Below are 15,394 nucleotides of genomic sequence, written 5' to 3'. Positions count from 1 at the left end.
GTTGGTGATGTGCTGGTTCATGTGTTCATATGAAATGCATTGACTTTAGGATCAGTAATGTGAACGTTACTGTTGGTGATGTGCTGGTTCATGTGTTCATATGAAATGCATTGACTTTATGGATCAGTAATGTGAACGTTACTGTTGGTGATGTGCTGGTTCATGTGTTCATATGAAATGCATTGACTTTAGGGATCAGTAATGTGAACGTTACTGTTGGTGATGTCACTGGTTCATGTGTTCATATGAAATGCATTGACTTTATGGATCAGTAATGTGAACGTTACAGTTGGTGATGTCACTGGTTCATGTGTTCATATGAAATGCATTGACTTTATGGATCAGTAATGTGAACGTTACTGTTGGTGATGTCACTGGTTCATGTGTTCATATGAAATGCAGTGACTTTAGGGATCAGTAATGTGAACGTTACTGTTGGTGATGTGCTGGTTCATGTGTTCATATGAAATGCATTGACTTTATGGATCAGTAATGTGAACGTTACTGTTGGTGATGTCACTGGTTCATGTGTTCATATGAAATGCATTGACTTTATGGATCAGTAATGTGAACGTTACTGTTGGTGATGTGCTGGTTCATGTGTTCATATGAAATGCATTGACTTTAGGATCAGTAATGTGAACGTTACTGTTGGTGATGTGCTGGTTCATGTGTTCATATGAAATGCATTGACTTTATGGATCAGTAATGTGAACGTTACTGTTGGTGATGTGCTGGTTCATGTGTTCATATGAAATGCATTGACTTTAGGGATCAGTAATGTGAACGTTACTGTTGGTGATGTCACTGGTTCATGTGTTCATATGAAATGCAGTGACTTTAGGGATCAGTAATGTGAACGTTACTGTTGGTGATGTGCTGGTTCATGTGTTCATATGAAATGCAGTGACTTTGGGATCAGTAATGTGAACGTTACTGTTGGTGATGTCACTGGTTCATGTGTTCATATGAAATGCAGTGACTTTGGGATCAGTAATGTGTCTTAACAGCAGACTTGCCAAACCCTCTTCTTAAAGCTCTCCCTGCTCTGTGGAATGTGTCAGATCATGTGACAGAAGTGGAAAATCCCTTTAGGCAGTTTCACATCTGTTTGATATCAAAGAAAACTTCTCACACAACAATCTGGCTCACAGCCTGCATGCTGATGGTAACAAACAAGCTCTCTCTCTCTCTCTCTCTCTGTCTCTCTCTCTCTCTCTCTGTCTCTCTCCCCCCTCTTGCCCCTCCCCTTCCTTCTCTCTCTTTGTTTGGATCTTCACGGTTTCACAGATACTGTAACTTTCTCCAACAAAAGGTAGGCTATTGTACCATCGACTTTTATGACAGTTTCCTTTCCATTTGACTTTCCTGAGTATATCAGCAGATCTACTTCAACATTAGTGATGTTGTGGAAACTATCTTTTCATGTCATGTCTTGTTTTGTCTTGTATTGTATTTACTCACTCGCTGTCAGACGGAAACCAAATCTCCAAATTCGTCCTTTTTTTTCATAAATGGATTATGTGGGTATAGGCTACCCAAAAAATAACCTGTGGAAGTTTCAGGTTACTTTAAGGTACTTTAAACCAGTTTTTTCTTCCTTTGGGAAAATAGCTTTGAGATAGCCTACAAGGTTGGTTTCCGCTAGACAGCGGCGGCCTTTGTTTGTTTTCTCTGTTTCCTCTGCAGAGGATCCAAAACATGCTCAGAGCTTTAGATTTAACACTAGAACCGCCCCTGTGGTCTGTGCATGGGACCGTTTTGATATTTGTAATGCATGTAACTCTATTTCAATAAAAGATATGACCCTGCCATTACTTTTCCTAAATATGTGCTATTTTATAATAATAATAATAATAATAATACATAAGTTTTATATAGCGCTTTTCTGGGGAACTCAAAGACGCTTTACAATACATAGAAAAATAATACAGTAAACAGAACTAAATAACAAGAACGAAAACAAATACAAATCAATAGATTGCAGAGATGGAATGGTGGTTAGAGGTAGAAGTCAGATATTGTAGGCTGTTTTGAAGAGGTGGGATTTGAGTTGGGTTTTGAAGGAGGTGAGTGAGTCGGAGTTTCTGATATTGAGGGGCAGAGAGTTCCAGAGGGTTGGGGCAGCGATGGCAAAGGCTCTGTCCCCCGTGGTGCGGTGCTTGGTTTTGGTGATGGGGTGAGGCGGAGACGGAGCGGAGACGGCGGGTGGGGGAGTGGCGCTGGAGGAGATCTGTTAAGAGGGGGCCAGATTATTGAGGGCTTTGTAGGTGATGAGCAGGATTTTGAAGTGGATGCGGTGTTGAATGGGGAGCCAGTGAGGATGTTGGAGGATGGGTGTGATGTGTTCTCTGGAGCGGGAGTGGGTGAGTAATCTTCCCTCTTCCCTCCTGAGGGGGAGAGAGAGTGGGGCGGAGTCGTGCAATGTTTCGGAGGTGAAAGAAGGATGTTTTGGTGATGTTGTTGATGTGTGACTTGAAGGAGAGGGTGGGATCCAAGATGATGCCGAGATTTCTGACCAGAGGGAAGGGGGTGACTGTATGTCCATCAATGCAGAGTGAGAGGTTCTGGGAGGAGGGGAGGAGGGAATTCTCTGACAGATTTTGACAACTTTTCTCGAACAGACTTTGTTCTCCTCTTAGCCTTCTTGCTTTTGCTCCAGATGCAAATGATCTTGTTTTCACTGCTTTGCTGATTTAACATGTAGCTTTTCTTTTTCTGTGTTTTTTTTTTGTTGTTGAATGTTTAGCCTGCATGTCACGAAATTAATATGAGTAGGTGTGGAACTCTGTACAAGCCTGCAAAGGCTTCGTTCCCACCTTGCACAGATTTGTACCTAAATTTGTGCTAAACAAATAAACTAAACTAAACTAAACTAATCGGGCAGCTGAGTTTTGGACATATTGCAGTTTACGGAGGACAGTGGAAGGGAGGCCATAGAGGATGCTGTTGCAGTAATCTAGTCTGGAGGTGATGAAGGCGTGGATGAGTATTTTGGCGGCTGAGGGGGAGAGAGAGTGGGGCGGAGTCGTGCAATGTTTCGGAGGTGAAAGAAGGATGTTTTGGTGATGTTGTTGATGTGTGACTTGAAGGAGAGGGTGGGATCCAAGATGATGCCGAGATTTCTGACCAGAGGGAAGGGGGTGACTGTATGTCCATCAATGCAGAGTGAGAGGTTCTGGGAGGAGGGGAGGAGGGATTTTGGGCCAAAGATCATGATTTCTGATTTATTGCAGTTGAGTTTGAGGAAGTTGTTGGTCATCCAGGTTTTTATTTCAGTGAGACAGTCAGTGAGGGTGGTGAGAGTGGCAGGGGTGATGGTTTTGGTGGAGATATAGAGCTGGGTGTCGTCAGCGTAGCAGTGAAATTGTAGTCCATGGCGGCGAATGATGTGACCTAGGGGGAGCATGTAGAGGATGAAAAGAAGGGGACCAAGCACCGAGCCTTGGGGGACTAGGGACGTGTAATACTGGGGTGGTGTGGGATTTACAGTTGTTGATGGAGATGAAGTGATTTTACCTTCGATCATCCATCTAAGTTTTAAAGTTGTGTCATGAAAGGTAAGAGAGTAATAATAATGTAATCCTTGGAACGCCAGCCCGGTCGCAGACACCGGTGCAGTTGTTCAATAAAGGAGAGTGTAGCCCAGTGATACTCAACTTGCGCCCCCCCGTGTGGCCCGCGATGGAATTTGCTTTTCTTTTTCTTCTTTTTTGCAGTGCACCTGAACGCAACATGCAAGATACCCGCTGAATAAGTGTCCAAATGTTCATGTCATTCTGGCCAATACTCCACTTCTGTTATGGCATTTCAGTCTGGAATATGGAATATCTTTCAATAATCTATGATTTAGCTGCTAAATTGTCAAATACCGTCGTCGCTACCTTAACCTAACTAACTTAACCTAACTAACTATCCGGTGTGCACAACATTGTCACTTTTATGAAATTGTAGCCTACATTATCAGCTTTATTTTAGCATTCAAAAGTAGCGCGAGACCCCTTCCTGGCTGTTCATTGGCTAATGAGTCGCGCATTTTGGTCCTCCGCTGACGCCACTCTCTCTCTAGATTGGTCTGGAAAAAACCAGTCCACACACATCCTCTCTCTCTCTGCTGCCCTCTCTCTCTGTCTCTGTCTCTCTCTCTCTCCCTCCCTCCCTCCCTCACGCTCCCCCTCTCTCTCTCTCTGTCTGTCCCTCCCTCCCTCACGCTTCCCCTCTCTCTCTCTCTTTCTGTCTCTCCCTCCCTCCCTCATGCTTCCCCTCTCTCTCTCTCTTTCTGTCTCTCCCTCCCTCTTCCCCCCTCTCTCTCTGTCTGTCTCTCCCTCCCTCCCTCACGCTTCCCCCCTCTCTCTGTCTGTCTGTCTGTCTCTCCCTCTCTTCCCCCCTCTCTCTCTGTCTGTCTCTCCCTCCCTCCCTCACGCTTCCCCCCTCTCTCTGTCTGTCTGTCTGTCTCTCCCTCCCTCCCTCCCTCTTCCCCCCTCTCTCTCTGTCTGTCTCTCCCTCCCTCCCGCTTCCCCTCTCTCTCTCTCTCTGTCTGTCCCTCCCTCCCTCTTCCCCCCTCTCTCCCTCCCTCCCTCCCTCCCTCCTCCCCCCTCTCTCTCTGTCTCTCCCTCCCTCCCTCCCTCACGCTTCCCCCTCTTCTCTGTCTGTTTGTCTGTCTCTCCCTCCCTCCCAACCTCACGCTCCCCCCCCCCCTCTCTCTCTCTCTCTCTCTCTCTCTCTCTCTGTCTGTCTGTCTCTCCCTCCCTCCCTCAGGCTGCCCCCCCCCCCCCCCCCTCTCTAGTCTGTATTAGGTTCAGCTTAACGTTTCGTCGTGTGTGTTAATGACCAGCTCCACCTACAGCAGGCTAAAGGAATTCTACCATCAGGGAAATACCTTCAGTTCCCTTTGACTCTCACTAGCCAGTGATGCTAACATGAGGCTAGCAATGCTAACAGGAGGCTAGCGATGCTAACAGGAGGCTAGCGATGCTAACAGGAGGCTTTGTGACCATTTCTTAACACAAACAGCACACTGTAAAATAAGCTTGTTCACACTAGTTGAACATGAATGATGTTGTTTTCATGTGTCTGTGGTTTCTCTGCCTCAGAGCTGGTTTCTGTTAGACCGGTTTGGTGACAGACTAGACTAGACTTGTTTAATGTCAGATGAAGGCAGAATGTCTCTGTGACTTGATCACAACAGATCTACAAGATTCAGATTTGAATCCTGATGACACCTTTTGTGTCTCAAGCTCATCTTTGTCCAAGATCATTTACTGCTGCTGAATGACAAATCACTCCATATTTATAACAGGCCTGTTCCCATAGGGACAACCTGCTTCAGTGCTTCTGTGGTGCTAACAGGGTTCCTATAGGGACAACCTGCTTCAGTGCTTCTGTGGTGCTAACAGTGTTCCTATAGGGACAACCTGCTTCAGTGCTTCTGTGGTGCTAACAGTGTTCCTATAGGGACAACCTGCTTCAGTGCTTCTGTGGTGCTAACAGTGTTCCTATAGGGACAACCTGCTTCAGTGCTTCTGTGGTGCTAACAGTGTTCCTATAGGGACAACCTGCATCAGTGCTTCTGTGGTGCTAACAGTGTTCCTATAGGGACAACCTGCTTCAGTGCTTCTGTGGTGCTAACAGTGTTCCTATAGGGACAACCTGCTTCAGTGCTTCTGTGGTGCCAGTGTTCATAGGGACAACCTGCTTCAGTGCTTCTGTGGTGCTAACAGTGTTCCCATAGGGATCAACCTGCTTCAGTGCTTCTGTGGTGCTAACAGTGTTCCTATAGGGACAACCTGCTTCAGTGCTTCTGTGGTGCTAACAGTGTTCCTATAGGGACAACCTGCATCAGTGCTTCTGTGGTGCTAACAGTGTTCCTATAGGGACAACCTGCTTCAGTGCTTCTGTGGTGCTAACAGTGTTCCTATAGGGACAACCTGCATCAGTGCTTCTGTGGTGCTAACAGTGTTCCTATAGGGACAACCTGCTTCAGTGCTTCTGTGGTGCTAACAGTGTTCCTATAGGGACAACCTGCTTCAGTGCTTCTGTGGTGCTAACAGTGTTCTTATAGGGACAACCTGCTTCAGTGCTTCTGTGGTGCTAACAGTGTTCCTATAGGGACAACCTGCATCAGTGCTTCTGTGGTGCTAACAGTGTTCCTATAGGGACAACCTGCTTCAGTGCTTCTGTGGTGCTAACAGTGTTCCTATAGGGACAACCTGCTTCAGTGCTTCTGTGGTGCTAACAGTGTTCCTATAGGGACAACCTGCTTCAGTGCTTCTGTGGTGCCAGTGTTCCTATAGGGACAACCTGCTTCAGTGCTTCTGTGGTGCTAACAGTGTTCCCATAGGGATCAACCTGCTTCAGTGCTTCTGTGGTGCTAACAGTGTTCCTATAGGGACAACCTGCTTCAGTGCTTCTGTGGTGCTAACAGTGTTCCTATAGGGACAACCTGCTTCAGTGCTTCTGTGCTCCTAACAGTGTTCCTATAGGGACAACCTGCTTCAGTGCTTCTGTGCTCCTAACAGTGAGTTTATACTGAGCTGATTCAACTTGAAGCATTTTTCACTATGAGGTGGAGACACACCCGTACACGTTCAGTTTTGCGATTAGCCTCTAGCCTCCAGCCTGTTTCTCTCTATTGTTTCACTTTAATAGCCACAGTAAGTAATCAGATTACTTAGTGCAAGTATGCATTGCAGCGGTCACATCAATAGGAGAAGACAAAGCTATATAGAAAACAATCACACACATTTAAAGTGCAGTATTTTAAAGTAACATACGAAGAAGCTGTCCTTGTGATGAGAGGTTCTGGCCTACTGCCAGACCTCTCCTGCCAAGGGGGAGGGCCTCAAACAGTTTATGTCCCGGGTGGGAGGAGTCAGCCATGATTTTCCAAGACCGCTTCAGCATAATGGTAGTGTGCAGGTCCTGAAGAGATGGCTTCTAATCCTTCTAATCCTTAAACTTTTAAATACTTCACGTTTCCTCCATTTCTGTAATATAATATACTGTAATATATACTGTGATATACTGTAATATATACTGTAATATATACTGTGATATACTGTAATATATACTGTGATATACTGTAATATATACTGTGATATACTGTCTGCTATTTAGGTTCCAGAGAAGAGGATGTCGCCTCCTGTCATTCTGACTTGGTTGATGTGGGCCTGCCTGCTGGCTGCAGAGAGCGCAAAGTCCCGTGAGTTTGGATTGATTTTACATAAAGGCTATAAACTGTATGGAAGCGTATTGAATTCACCTGGGAAATAAATAGACCGTTTTCAAGCTATTTTTTTTTTTTTTTACAATTTTCAGAACATAGGGAACAAACAGGCTCAGACAAAAACCAAAAACATTCCAGTGTTACCACTAACCAGCCTTATCAAGTGCTCGTGTGCTTGTAAGAGTGTGTGGGATCCCACGGAAGGGCTCCATAGAAAGTCAGCCGGGCAAATCACCTGCCGCTCCCAACCTCGTCTAAGTAGGCCAGAAACTGGTCCCAAATGATTGAGAATTTCCTACGCGAATTGGTCCTCAGGAACCGGAGTCTCTCCATACGTATAACCGAGACCATGTCCGTCAGCCACAGCTGAAAAGAAGGTGGAGAGGGGGACTTCCACTCCTTCAGAATGAGTCTCTTGGGACAGTCATCCCCTGCGTCAGAGACTGTTGCACAGCATTAGGGAGGAGCAGAGAGGATTCCGAGCAGCCGAAGATGGCGAGTTCTGCCTCCGACTGACAGGTTATTTTATAGGCCTTACAGTATCAAATATTTTGGCCCAGAATCCAGATAGCGAAGGGCAAAACCAAAAAGCATGGGATAGTATACCCTCAACACCTGACACCTATCACATAGTGGTGAGACAGAGGGGTAGATCTTGTGCAACCTAGACTTGGAGTAATGAATACGGTGAGTGACTTTAAATTGGATCAGCTGGTGTCTGCTGTTAATTGAGCAGAGTTGGACCACAGACAGAGTCCTGTCCCAAATAATTTCAGACAGGACAACACCAAGTTCCTCCTGCCACGCCTCCCTAATCCTCTTAGTCGGGGCTCTGATGCAATCATCAAACAGACGCACAAATCTAGAAATAAGATGCCTGGAATGAGGGGGGCTAAGAAAACATTAAAAAACATGTTCATTTGGGAGAACTACAAAGTCACGAAACTTGGATCGAACATAGTCTCCGACTTGTAAGTATCTAAGCCAGTGCATGTTGGGCAATTCAAATGTCCTCCTCAGAAGATCAAAGGATGCGAAATGACCATCTAATAGGTCTCTGATGGAAACCAGCCCCCTCTCACTCCAGACGTGATAGTAGATAGAAACATCTGTTTTCAAGCTTTTTTTAATACAAATTAATTTAAATTTTTAATTAATGAATGACTCCTGCCAATAGATCTCATAATTCTGAAAATATTTTAGAATTATCACAATTATCTCATAATTCTGCAAATATGCAAGAATTCCGACATAATTATAATTCTGAAATAATTATCTTATAATTCTGATGTAATGATCTTGGTAAATCCATATGGTGGTGGGGATGATTTCAGTAAAAATCAACATGACAGGCTATTTAAGTTGATCAAGATTTATTTCTGTGTTGGTTTGAGACATTTGCAGATACAAGAGACTTTGAGTGAGTCATTATTTATAGACCTTGTGCTGCCACTTCAGGACTTCAGGGTTGAGACCTTGACATTGTGTTATTTCTCTCTGGAGTCAATATGCCGATATAGAGTAGTGCTGCCTGGTCTAGTCTACAGCACTATAATCTCTCAACATACATGTAGACTGATATGGTTTAACACCATACCAAGTCAATATAGAGTAGTGCTGCCTGGTCTCTACAGCACTATAATCTCTCAACATACATGTAGACTGATATGGTTTAACACGTACCAAGTCAATATACAGTAGTGCTGCCTGGTCTCTACAGCACTATAATCTCTCAACATACATGTAGACTGATATGGTTTAACACGTACCAAGTCAATATACAGTAGTGCTGCCTGGTCTCTACAGCAGTATAATCTCTCAACATACATGTAGACTGATATGGTTTAACACGTACCAAGTCAATATACAGTAGTGCTGCCTGGTCTCTACAGCACTATAATCTCTCAACATACATGTAGACTGATATGGTTTAACATGTACCAAGTCAATATACAGTAGTGCTGCCTGGTCTATACGGCACTTTAGAACACGGCTCTCTTGAATACTCGATTCTGATTGGTCAATCAACAATATTCACCGGTCATTATTTCTCGACAACCGACCGCTGCTCTGCCACACCTGGATTAATCAGTTGATAAGAGCTTTTTGTCAGCAAGACACTACTAATTAGGCCAACCAGTTGCAGCTGTGGTGTCTTGTGTGCCAATTACGAATGAAACCGCTTTGTTGTTGAAAACGCTATTAAAAAATCTATTTGAATAATTATTTTTGTCAGATTATTGAATGATTTAGTTGTAGGCCGTGTTCTAAGCGGGATAATGTATATTGAGGCGGTGATTACTGGGAAATAATGACCTTCAGGTGAACGATTAAGCCCTCCGCTGGCGCGTCGGGCTCAATCCACCTGTCGGTCATTATTTCCCCCGTAATCACCGCCTCAATATACATTATCCCTTACTTAGAACACGGCTCTCTTGAATACTCGATTCTGATTGGTCAATCAACAATATTCACCGGTCATTATTTCTCGACAACCGACCGCTGCTCTGCCACACCTGGATTAATCAGTTGATAAGAGCTTTTTGTCAGCAAGACACTACTAATTAGGCCAACCAGTTGCAGCTGTGGTGTCTTGTGTGCCAATTACGAATGAAACCGCTTTGTTGTTGAAAACGCTATTAAAAAATCTATTTGAATAATTATTTTTGTCAGATTATTGAATGATTTAGTTGTAGGCCGTGTTCTAAGCGGGATAATGTATAATGAGCCGGTGATTACTGGAAATAATGACCTTCAGGTGAATGATTAAGCCCTCCGCTGCGCGTCGGGCTCAATCATTCACCTGTCGGTCATTATTTCGCCAGTAATCACCGGCTCACAATACATTATCCCTTACATAATCTCTCAACATGTAGACTGATATGGTTTAACACGTACCAAGTTGTTACTGAAGAGAGGACCTACTTGTCTGGACACAGACTGGGCGTAGTTCTGTAGGCATTTTACCACAAACGTTTGGGTCAACCTCTCACTAATTGCAACAAAACCAAACTCAATGGATTTTGTGTGCTTAATATGTTCTAAATGAGAGAGTAAGGAATCCTATGAGGGAAAGCTTTGAAAATTATCTAATGATCCTATCAAAACAGACACTACAGTTTTTTGAAATTGTATGTTTAATTGTGCAAATGAGGCATAAATATACACAAATTTGCATATATTTCCAAAACAGAAATTTGAATATTGGATAAAGCCAGGCTCAAAATTGTGGGAACATAGACACGCTCCCCTTTTTAGAGGGGTGGGAGTTTCGAGAGGGGTGGGAGAGGTTAGGGTTAGGTGTGGGGGGTGCGAGAGGTTAGGTTTACGGTTAGGCGTGGGGCGTGGAGGAGGGGTCCTCGACTCCCCCTGACCCGACCACCTCAGACCCTCTAACCCTAACCCTAATCCAGACCCTAACCTTAAACCTAACCAAAAATCAACACAAAAAACATTTCCCATTTAACAATTTTAGAGTCGAAATTGTGAAATAGAAATGTTTTTAGGCTGTGGACAAATGTTTCTACTTAAAAAAAATGGAGACTGGGTTGCATTTTGTGGTAAAATGCATGAATTACTGACTCAACCTGTTGCTGTAACACAGTCTCAGTATAAACAAGCAGCACCACCCAGTGACCTAATCTGTTACTGCAACCAAACAATGTTCCAAAAGCATTGCAAACATATTTGAGACTGTTCCAGGTTCTGCATCTGAAATGTGTTCAAGCTGGTCCATGTGACTCAAGACACAGTCAGGCACTTCTCACAACTAAAAATCATGCATGTTGTTAAAGTGCCCCTCACACACTAATAGGCCACCAGTGTGCACGTGAAATGTGCCTCTACATGTACACATCCTCATCATTTAGTATGAATTATGAGAAAAGTAATACATTAAAAAAAGGCTATTTCCCTCCATGTGAATGCAATATGAAGTGTGGCAGTTTAGCCTAATAATTGTCCATTTTCCTGTTGCTGCCACAGCTGGTCTGAAGTCCTACAGGCAGTAAACCAGCAGGTAGCCTCCTGTAGGAGGTTCAGACCAGAGATGAAGAGGTCTACAGACAGTAAACCAGCAGGTAGCCTACTGTAGGAGGTTCAGACCAGAGATGAAGTGGTCTACAGGCAGTAAACCAGCAGGTAGCCTCCTATAGGAGGTTCAGACCAGAGATGAAGAGGTCTACAGACAGTAAACCAGCAGGTAGCCTACTGTAGGAGGCTCAGACCAGAGATGAAGTGGTCTACAGACAGTAAACCAGCAGATAGCTAGGAGGCTCAGACCAGAGATGAAGTGGTCTACAGACAGTAAACCAGCAGGTAGCCTACTGTAGGAGGCTCAGACCAGAGGTGAAGTGGTCTACAGACAGTAAACCAGCAGGTAGCTTCCTATAGGAGGCTCAGACCAGAGATGAAGTGGTCTACAGACAGTAAACCAGCAGGTAGCCTCCTAGGAGGCTCAGACCAGAGATGAAGTGGTCTACAGACAGTAAACCAGCAGGTAGCCTACTGTAGGAGGCTCAGACCAGAGATGAAGTGGTCTACAGACAGTAAACCAGCAGGTAGTCTACTGTAGGAGGCTCAGACCAGAGATGAAGTGGTCTACAGGCAGTAAACCAGCAGGTAGCCTACTGTAGGAGGCTCAGACCAGAGATGAAGTGGTCTACAGACAGTAAACCAGCAGGTAGCTAGGAGGCTCAGACCAGAGATGAAGTGGTCTACAGACAGTAAACCAGCAGATAGCTAGGAGGCTCAGACCAGAGATGAAGTGGTCTACAGACAGTAAACCAGCAGGTAGCCTACTGTAGGAGGCTCAGACCAGAGATGAAGTGGTCTACAGACAGTAAACCAGCAGGTAGCCTACTGTAGGAGGCTCAGACCAGAGATGAAGTGGTCTACAGGCAGTAAACCAGCAGGTAGCCTACTGTAGGAGGCTCAGACCAGAGATGAAGTGGTCTACAGACAGTAAACCAGCAGGTAGCTAGGAGGCTCAGACCAGAGATGAAGTGGTCTACAGACAGTAAACCAGCAGATAGCTAGGAGGCTCAGACCAGAGATGAAGTGGTCTACAGGCAGTAAACCAGCAGGTAGCCTACTGTAGGAGGCTCAGACCAGAGATTAAGTGGTCTACAGGCAGTAAACCAGCAGGTAGACTACTATAGGAGGCTCAGACCAGAGATTAAGTGGTCTACAGACAGTAAACCAGCAGGTAGCCTCCTATAGGAGGCTCAGACCAGAGCTGAAGTGTTCTACAGGCAGTAAACCAGCAGGTAGCCACCTAGGAGGCTCAGACCAGAGCTGAAGTGTTCTACAGGCAGTAAACCAGTAGGTAGCCTACTGTAGGAGGCTCAGACCAGAGCTGAAGTGTTCTACAGGCAGTAAACCAGTAGGTAGCCTACTGTAGGAGGCTCAGACCAGATATGAAGTGGTCTACAGGCAGTAAACCAGCTGGTAGCCTACTGTAGGAGGCTCAGACCAGAGATGAAGTGGTCTACAGGCAGTAAACCAGCAGGTAGCCTACTGTAGGAGGCTCAGACCAGAGATCAAGTGTCCTACAGGCAGTAAACCAGCAGGTAGCCTACTGTAGGAGGCTCAGACCAGAGATGAAGTGGTCTACAGGCAGTAAACCAGCAGGTAGTCTACTGTAGGAGGCTCAGACCAGAGATGAAGTGGTCTACAGGCAGTAAACCAGCAGGTAGCCTACTGTAGGAGGCTCAGACCAGAGATGAAGTGGTACAGCATGACTTCATTCAATAGTCAAGTACTGGAGGAACATTTCTGCCACTTCCCGCATTTATAATAATCGACTGTTACATTATAAAATGATTCATAGATTCTATCTATCACCTAGAAAGTGTTGCCAATTACAGATAACTACCACCCCTTTTTGCTTGCTATGTCCACAAAAGTCAATTGGCACCTATATTCATATGTTTTGGGAATGCTCAGGTGTGAGATCATTTTGGGTACAGATTGCACTGATTTTATCAGATATCATTGGCTCTAAAATACCCTGTTTACCCAATGTTATGTTGTTAAATGATGATTCCTCCCTCAATATGTCTGGTAAAACCAAAAAAATATTTTTCTCTGGCCTTACAGCTGCAAAGAAGATTCTGGTAATGAGATGGAAACCACCCCATGTCCTTAAAGTAGATCAGTGGATGTATTTATTTCATAGTACTCTTGTTTTAGAATCATCCATAGCAAGGGTTAGGGTTAGGGTAAATGGTGCAAAAAGGGAAACAATTGAAGCTCTTACAGATGCAATCGAATTAGTAAAATGATATAGCCTACGTCGAGTGGTGTAAAGTGTATCATATTGTATAGCGTGCTTGCATTCAGGTGTATATCTCCACTGTATATGTGATTGTATGTATGCTCTTTTATATGTTTTGGTGTGTACAGGAGACGGTGAATGGGGAAGGGGAATGAAAGCAGCCAACATATTAATGTCAATGTTGTGTCTATAATAATAATAATAATAATGATTGGATTTATATAGCGCTTTTCTAGACACCCAAAGCGCTTCACAGGAATCATTATTCATTCACACCATTCGTACCAGTGGTGGTAAGCTACGGGTGATGTAGCCACAGCTGCCCTGGGGAAGACTGACGGAAGCGTGGCAGCCATTTCGCGCCTACGGCCCCTCCGACCACCACCAACATTCATAGACATTCATACCCATTCATACGAGGCAATGAGGGTTAAGTGTCTTGCCCAAGGACACAACGACAACAGCTGGGAGGGAGCGGGATTCGAACCGCCAACCCTTGAGTCATTGGCCGACCTGCTCTACCTCCCGAGCTAATGCCATCCCATAAATATATGTCATAATAAATGTCATAATAAAAATTTGGTCATAAAAAAAAAAAGTCAAGTACTGGAAAGGACAATAACTCACAGGAAAATTGAAAACAGTAGAACATAACAGAAAAGAGTAGACAGCACAAAACATTTAAGAAATACTGATGTATTATGTATCAAAATAGCATTATGTATTAGTAGTATTACATTTAGTTTTTAATACCTTGAAATATCTACAATGTGTTGAGATGACTTCACTTTTCCAATACAAGTCAACCTGTTTTAACGTCACTAGTTAAAAAGAAGGTTCTAATCTTGAATGTTGTGATGATGAACTGATGTGTTTCAAGTATCAAGGAGGAGCGATGGCTGTTTTTAGGATCATTAAAGGACAACTGATGAAACTGTTTCTCTCTTTATGTCACAACAGGCTGACAAAGACAAATATCAGAATACAGTCAGAACATCAAGACATGCCTTTAAGTCTCAAAGCAGGTTAGATGTTTAGCTGAAGTGTTGTTGCTCCGCCCCCTCTGACACCTGCTCCGCCCCCTCTGACACTGCCAAAACACACGCTCACATTTAAAATGTCACAGCTTCCATTCGTTTTGTCTTTGCAGAAAAACCACTCTATGGGAAACTAGGGGGCAGTGTTGTGCTCAAGCCAGACTTGTCCTCTGTGACTGGTCCCATCACTCGTGTGCTGTGGAAACATGGACCTGACCTTGCCATGGAGTGGACTCAAGAGCAGATGGACTCATTCCATCAATTCACAGGTAAACTGAGACAGAGTGATTTAAGATCAGATTTAACAGGTGGAGGGACAAGTTGTTCTCTCAGATGTATGCTGAATGGTGCAGTAGCTTTTCCCACGGTGCTGGGCCAGCGTCATGAGATAGAAAAGTCAGGACAGTCAGTCAGTCAGTCAATTTCTAGTGAACAGAGAATGTACATTTTCTCCCATCTACCACAATCCAATGCTGTCATGTTTACCAAAAGAGAAGAGTGAGGTAGTGTCCGAAACTTGTTTGATCGTTCCACATATAGTTCACTATATGATAAACACCAGTGTTAGGGGTAACTCATTACAAAAGTAACATATTGCATGTGATATAATTTACTTTTAGCAGTAACTCAGTAATATAACTTATTACTTATATGATTCCAGTAATATTATACCAGTTACTTTGTCAAGCAACTCAAGTTACAAATTAAGTTACATCTGATTCAATCAAAGCACAAAAAAGATACAATCATTTCCTAATCAAACTGTGTGGCTGTATGCAAATAACCACTATAGATGACAATAACAAAGGAAAATAATAACATTTAGAATTTTGGATTGTTTACACTGACTTCAAG

General features: G+C 44.0%; 1 long non-coding RNA gene across 1 annotated transcript; it reads left to right on the top strand.

Annotated features, from left to right (window-relative positions):
* Positions 1 to 1,274: 1,274 nt before the first annotated feature.
* On the top strand, positions 1,275 to 14,741 carry LOC310797140. Its single transcript, XR_014553710.1, has 3 exons — positions 1,275 to 1,315; positions 7,117 to 7,201; positions 14,653 to 14,741. It is a non-coding gene; the product is annotated as an uncharacterized lncRNA (long non-coding RNA).
* The last annotated feature ends 653 nt before the right edge of the window (positions 14,742 to 15,394 follow it).

Source organism: Poromitra crassiceps, assembly GCF_964638095.1.
Source record: "Poromitra crassiceps genome assembly, chromosome: 23".
Lineage (NCBI taxonomy): Eukaryota > Metazoa > Chordata > Actinopteri > Beryciformes > Melamphaidae > Poromitra > Poromitra crassiceps.
The sequence above is the reverse complement of the archived record's forward strand: the minus strand, read 5'-3'. Positions and strand labels throughout refer to the sequence as shown.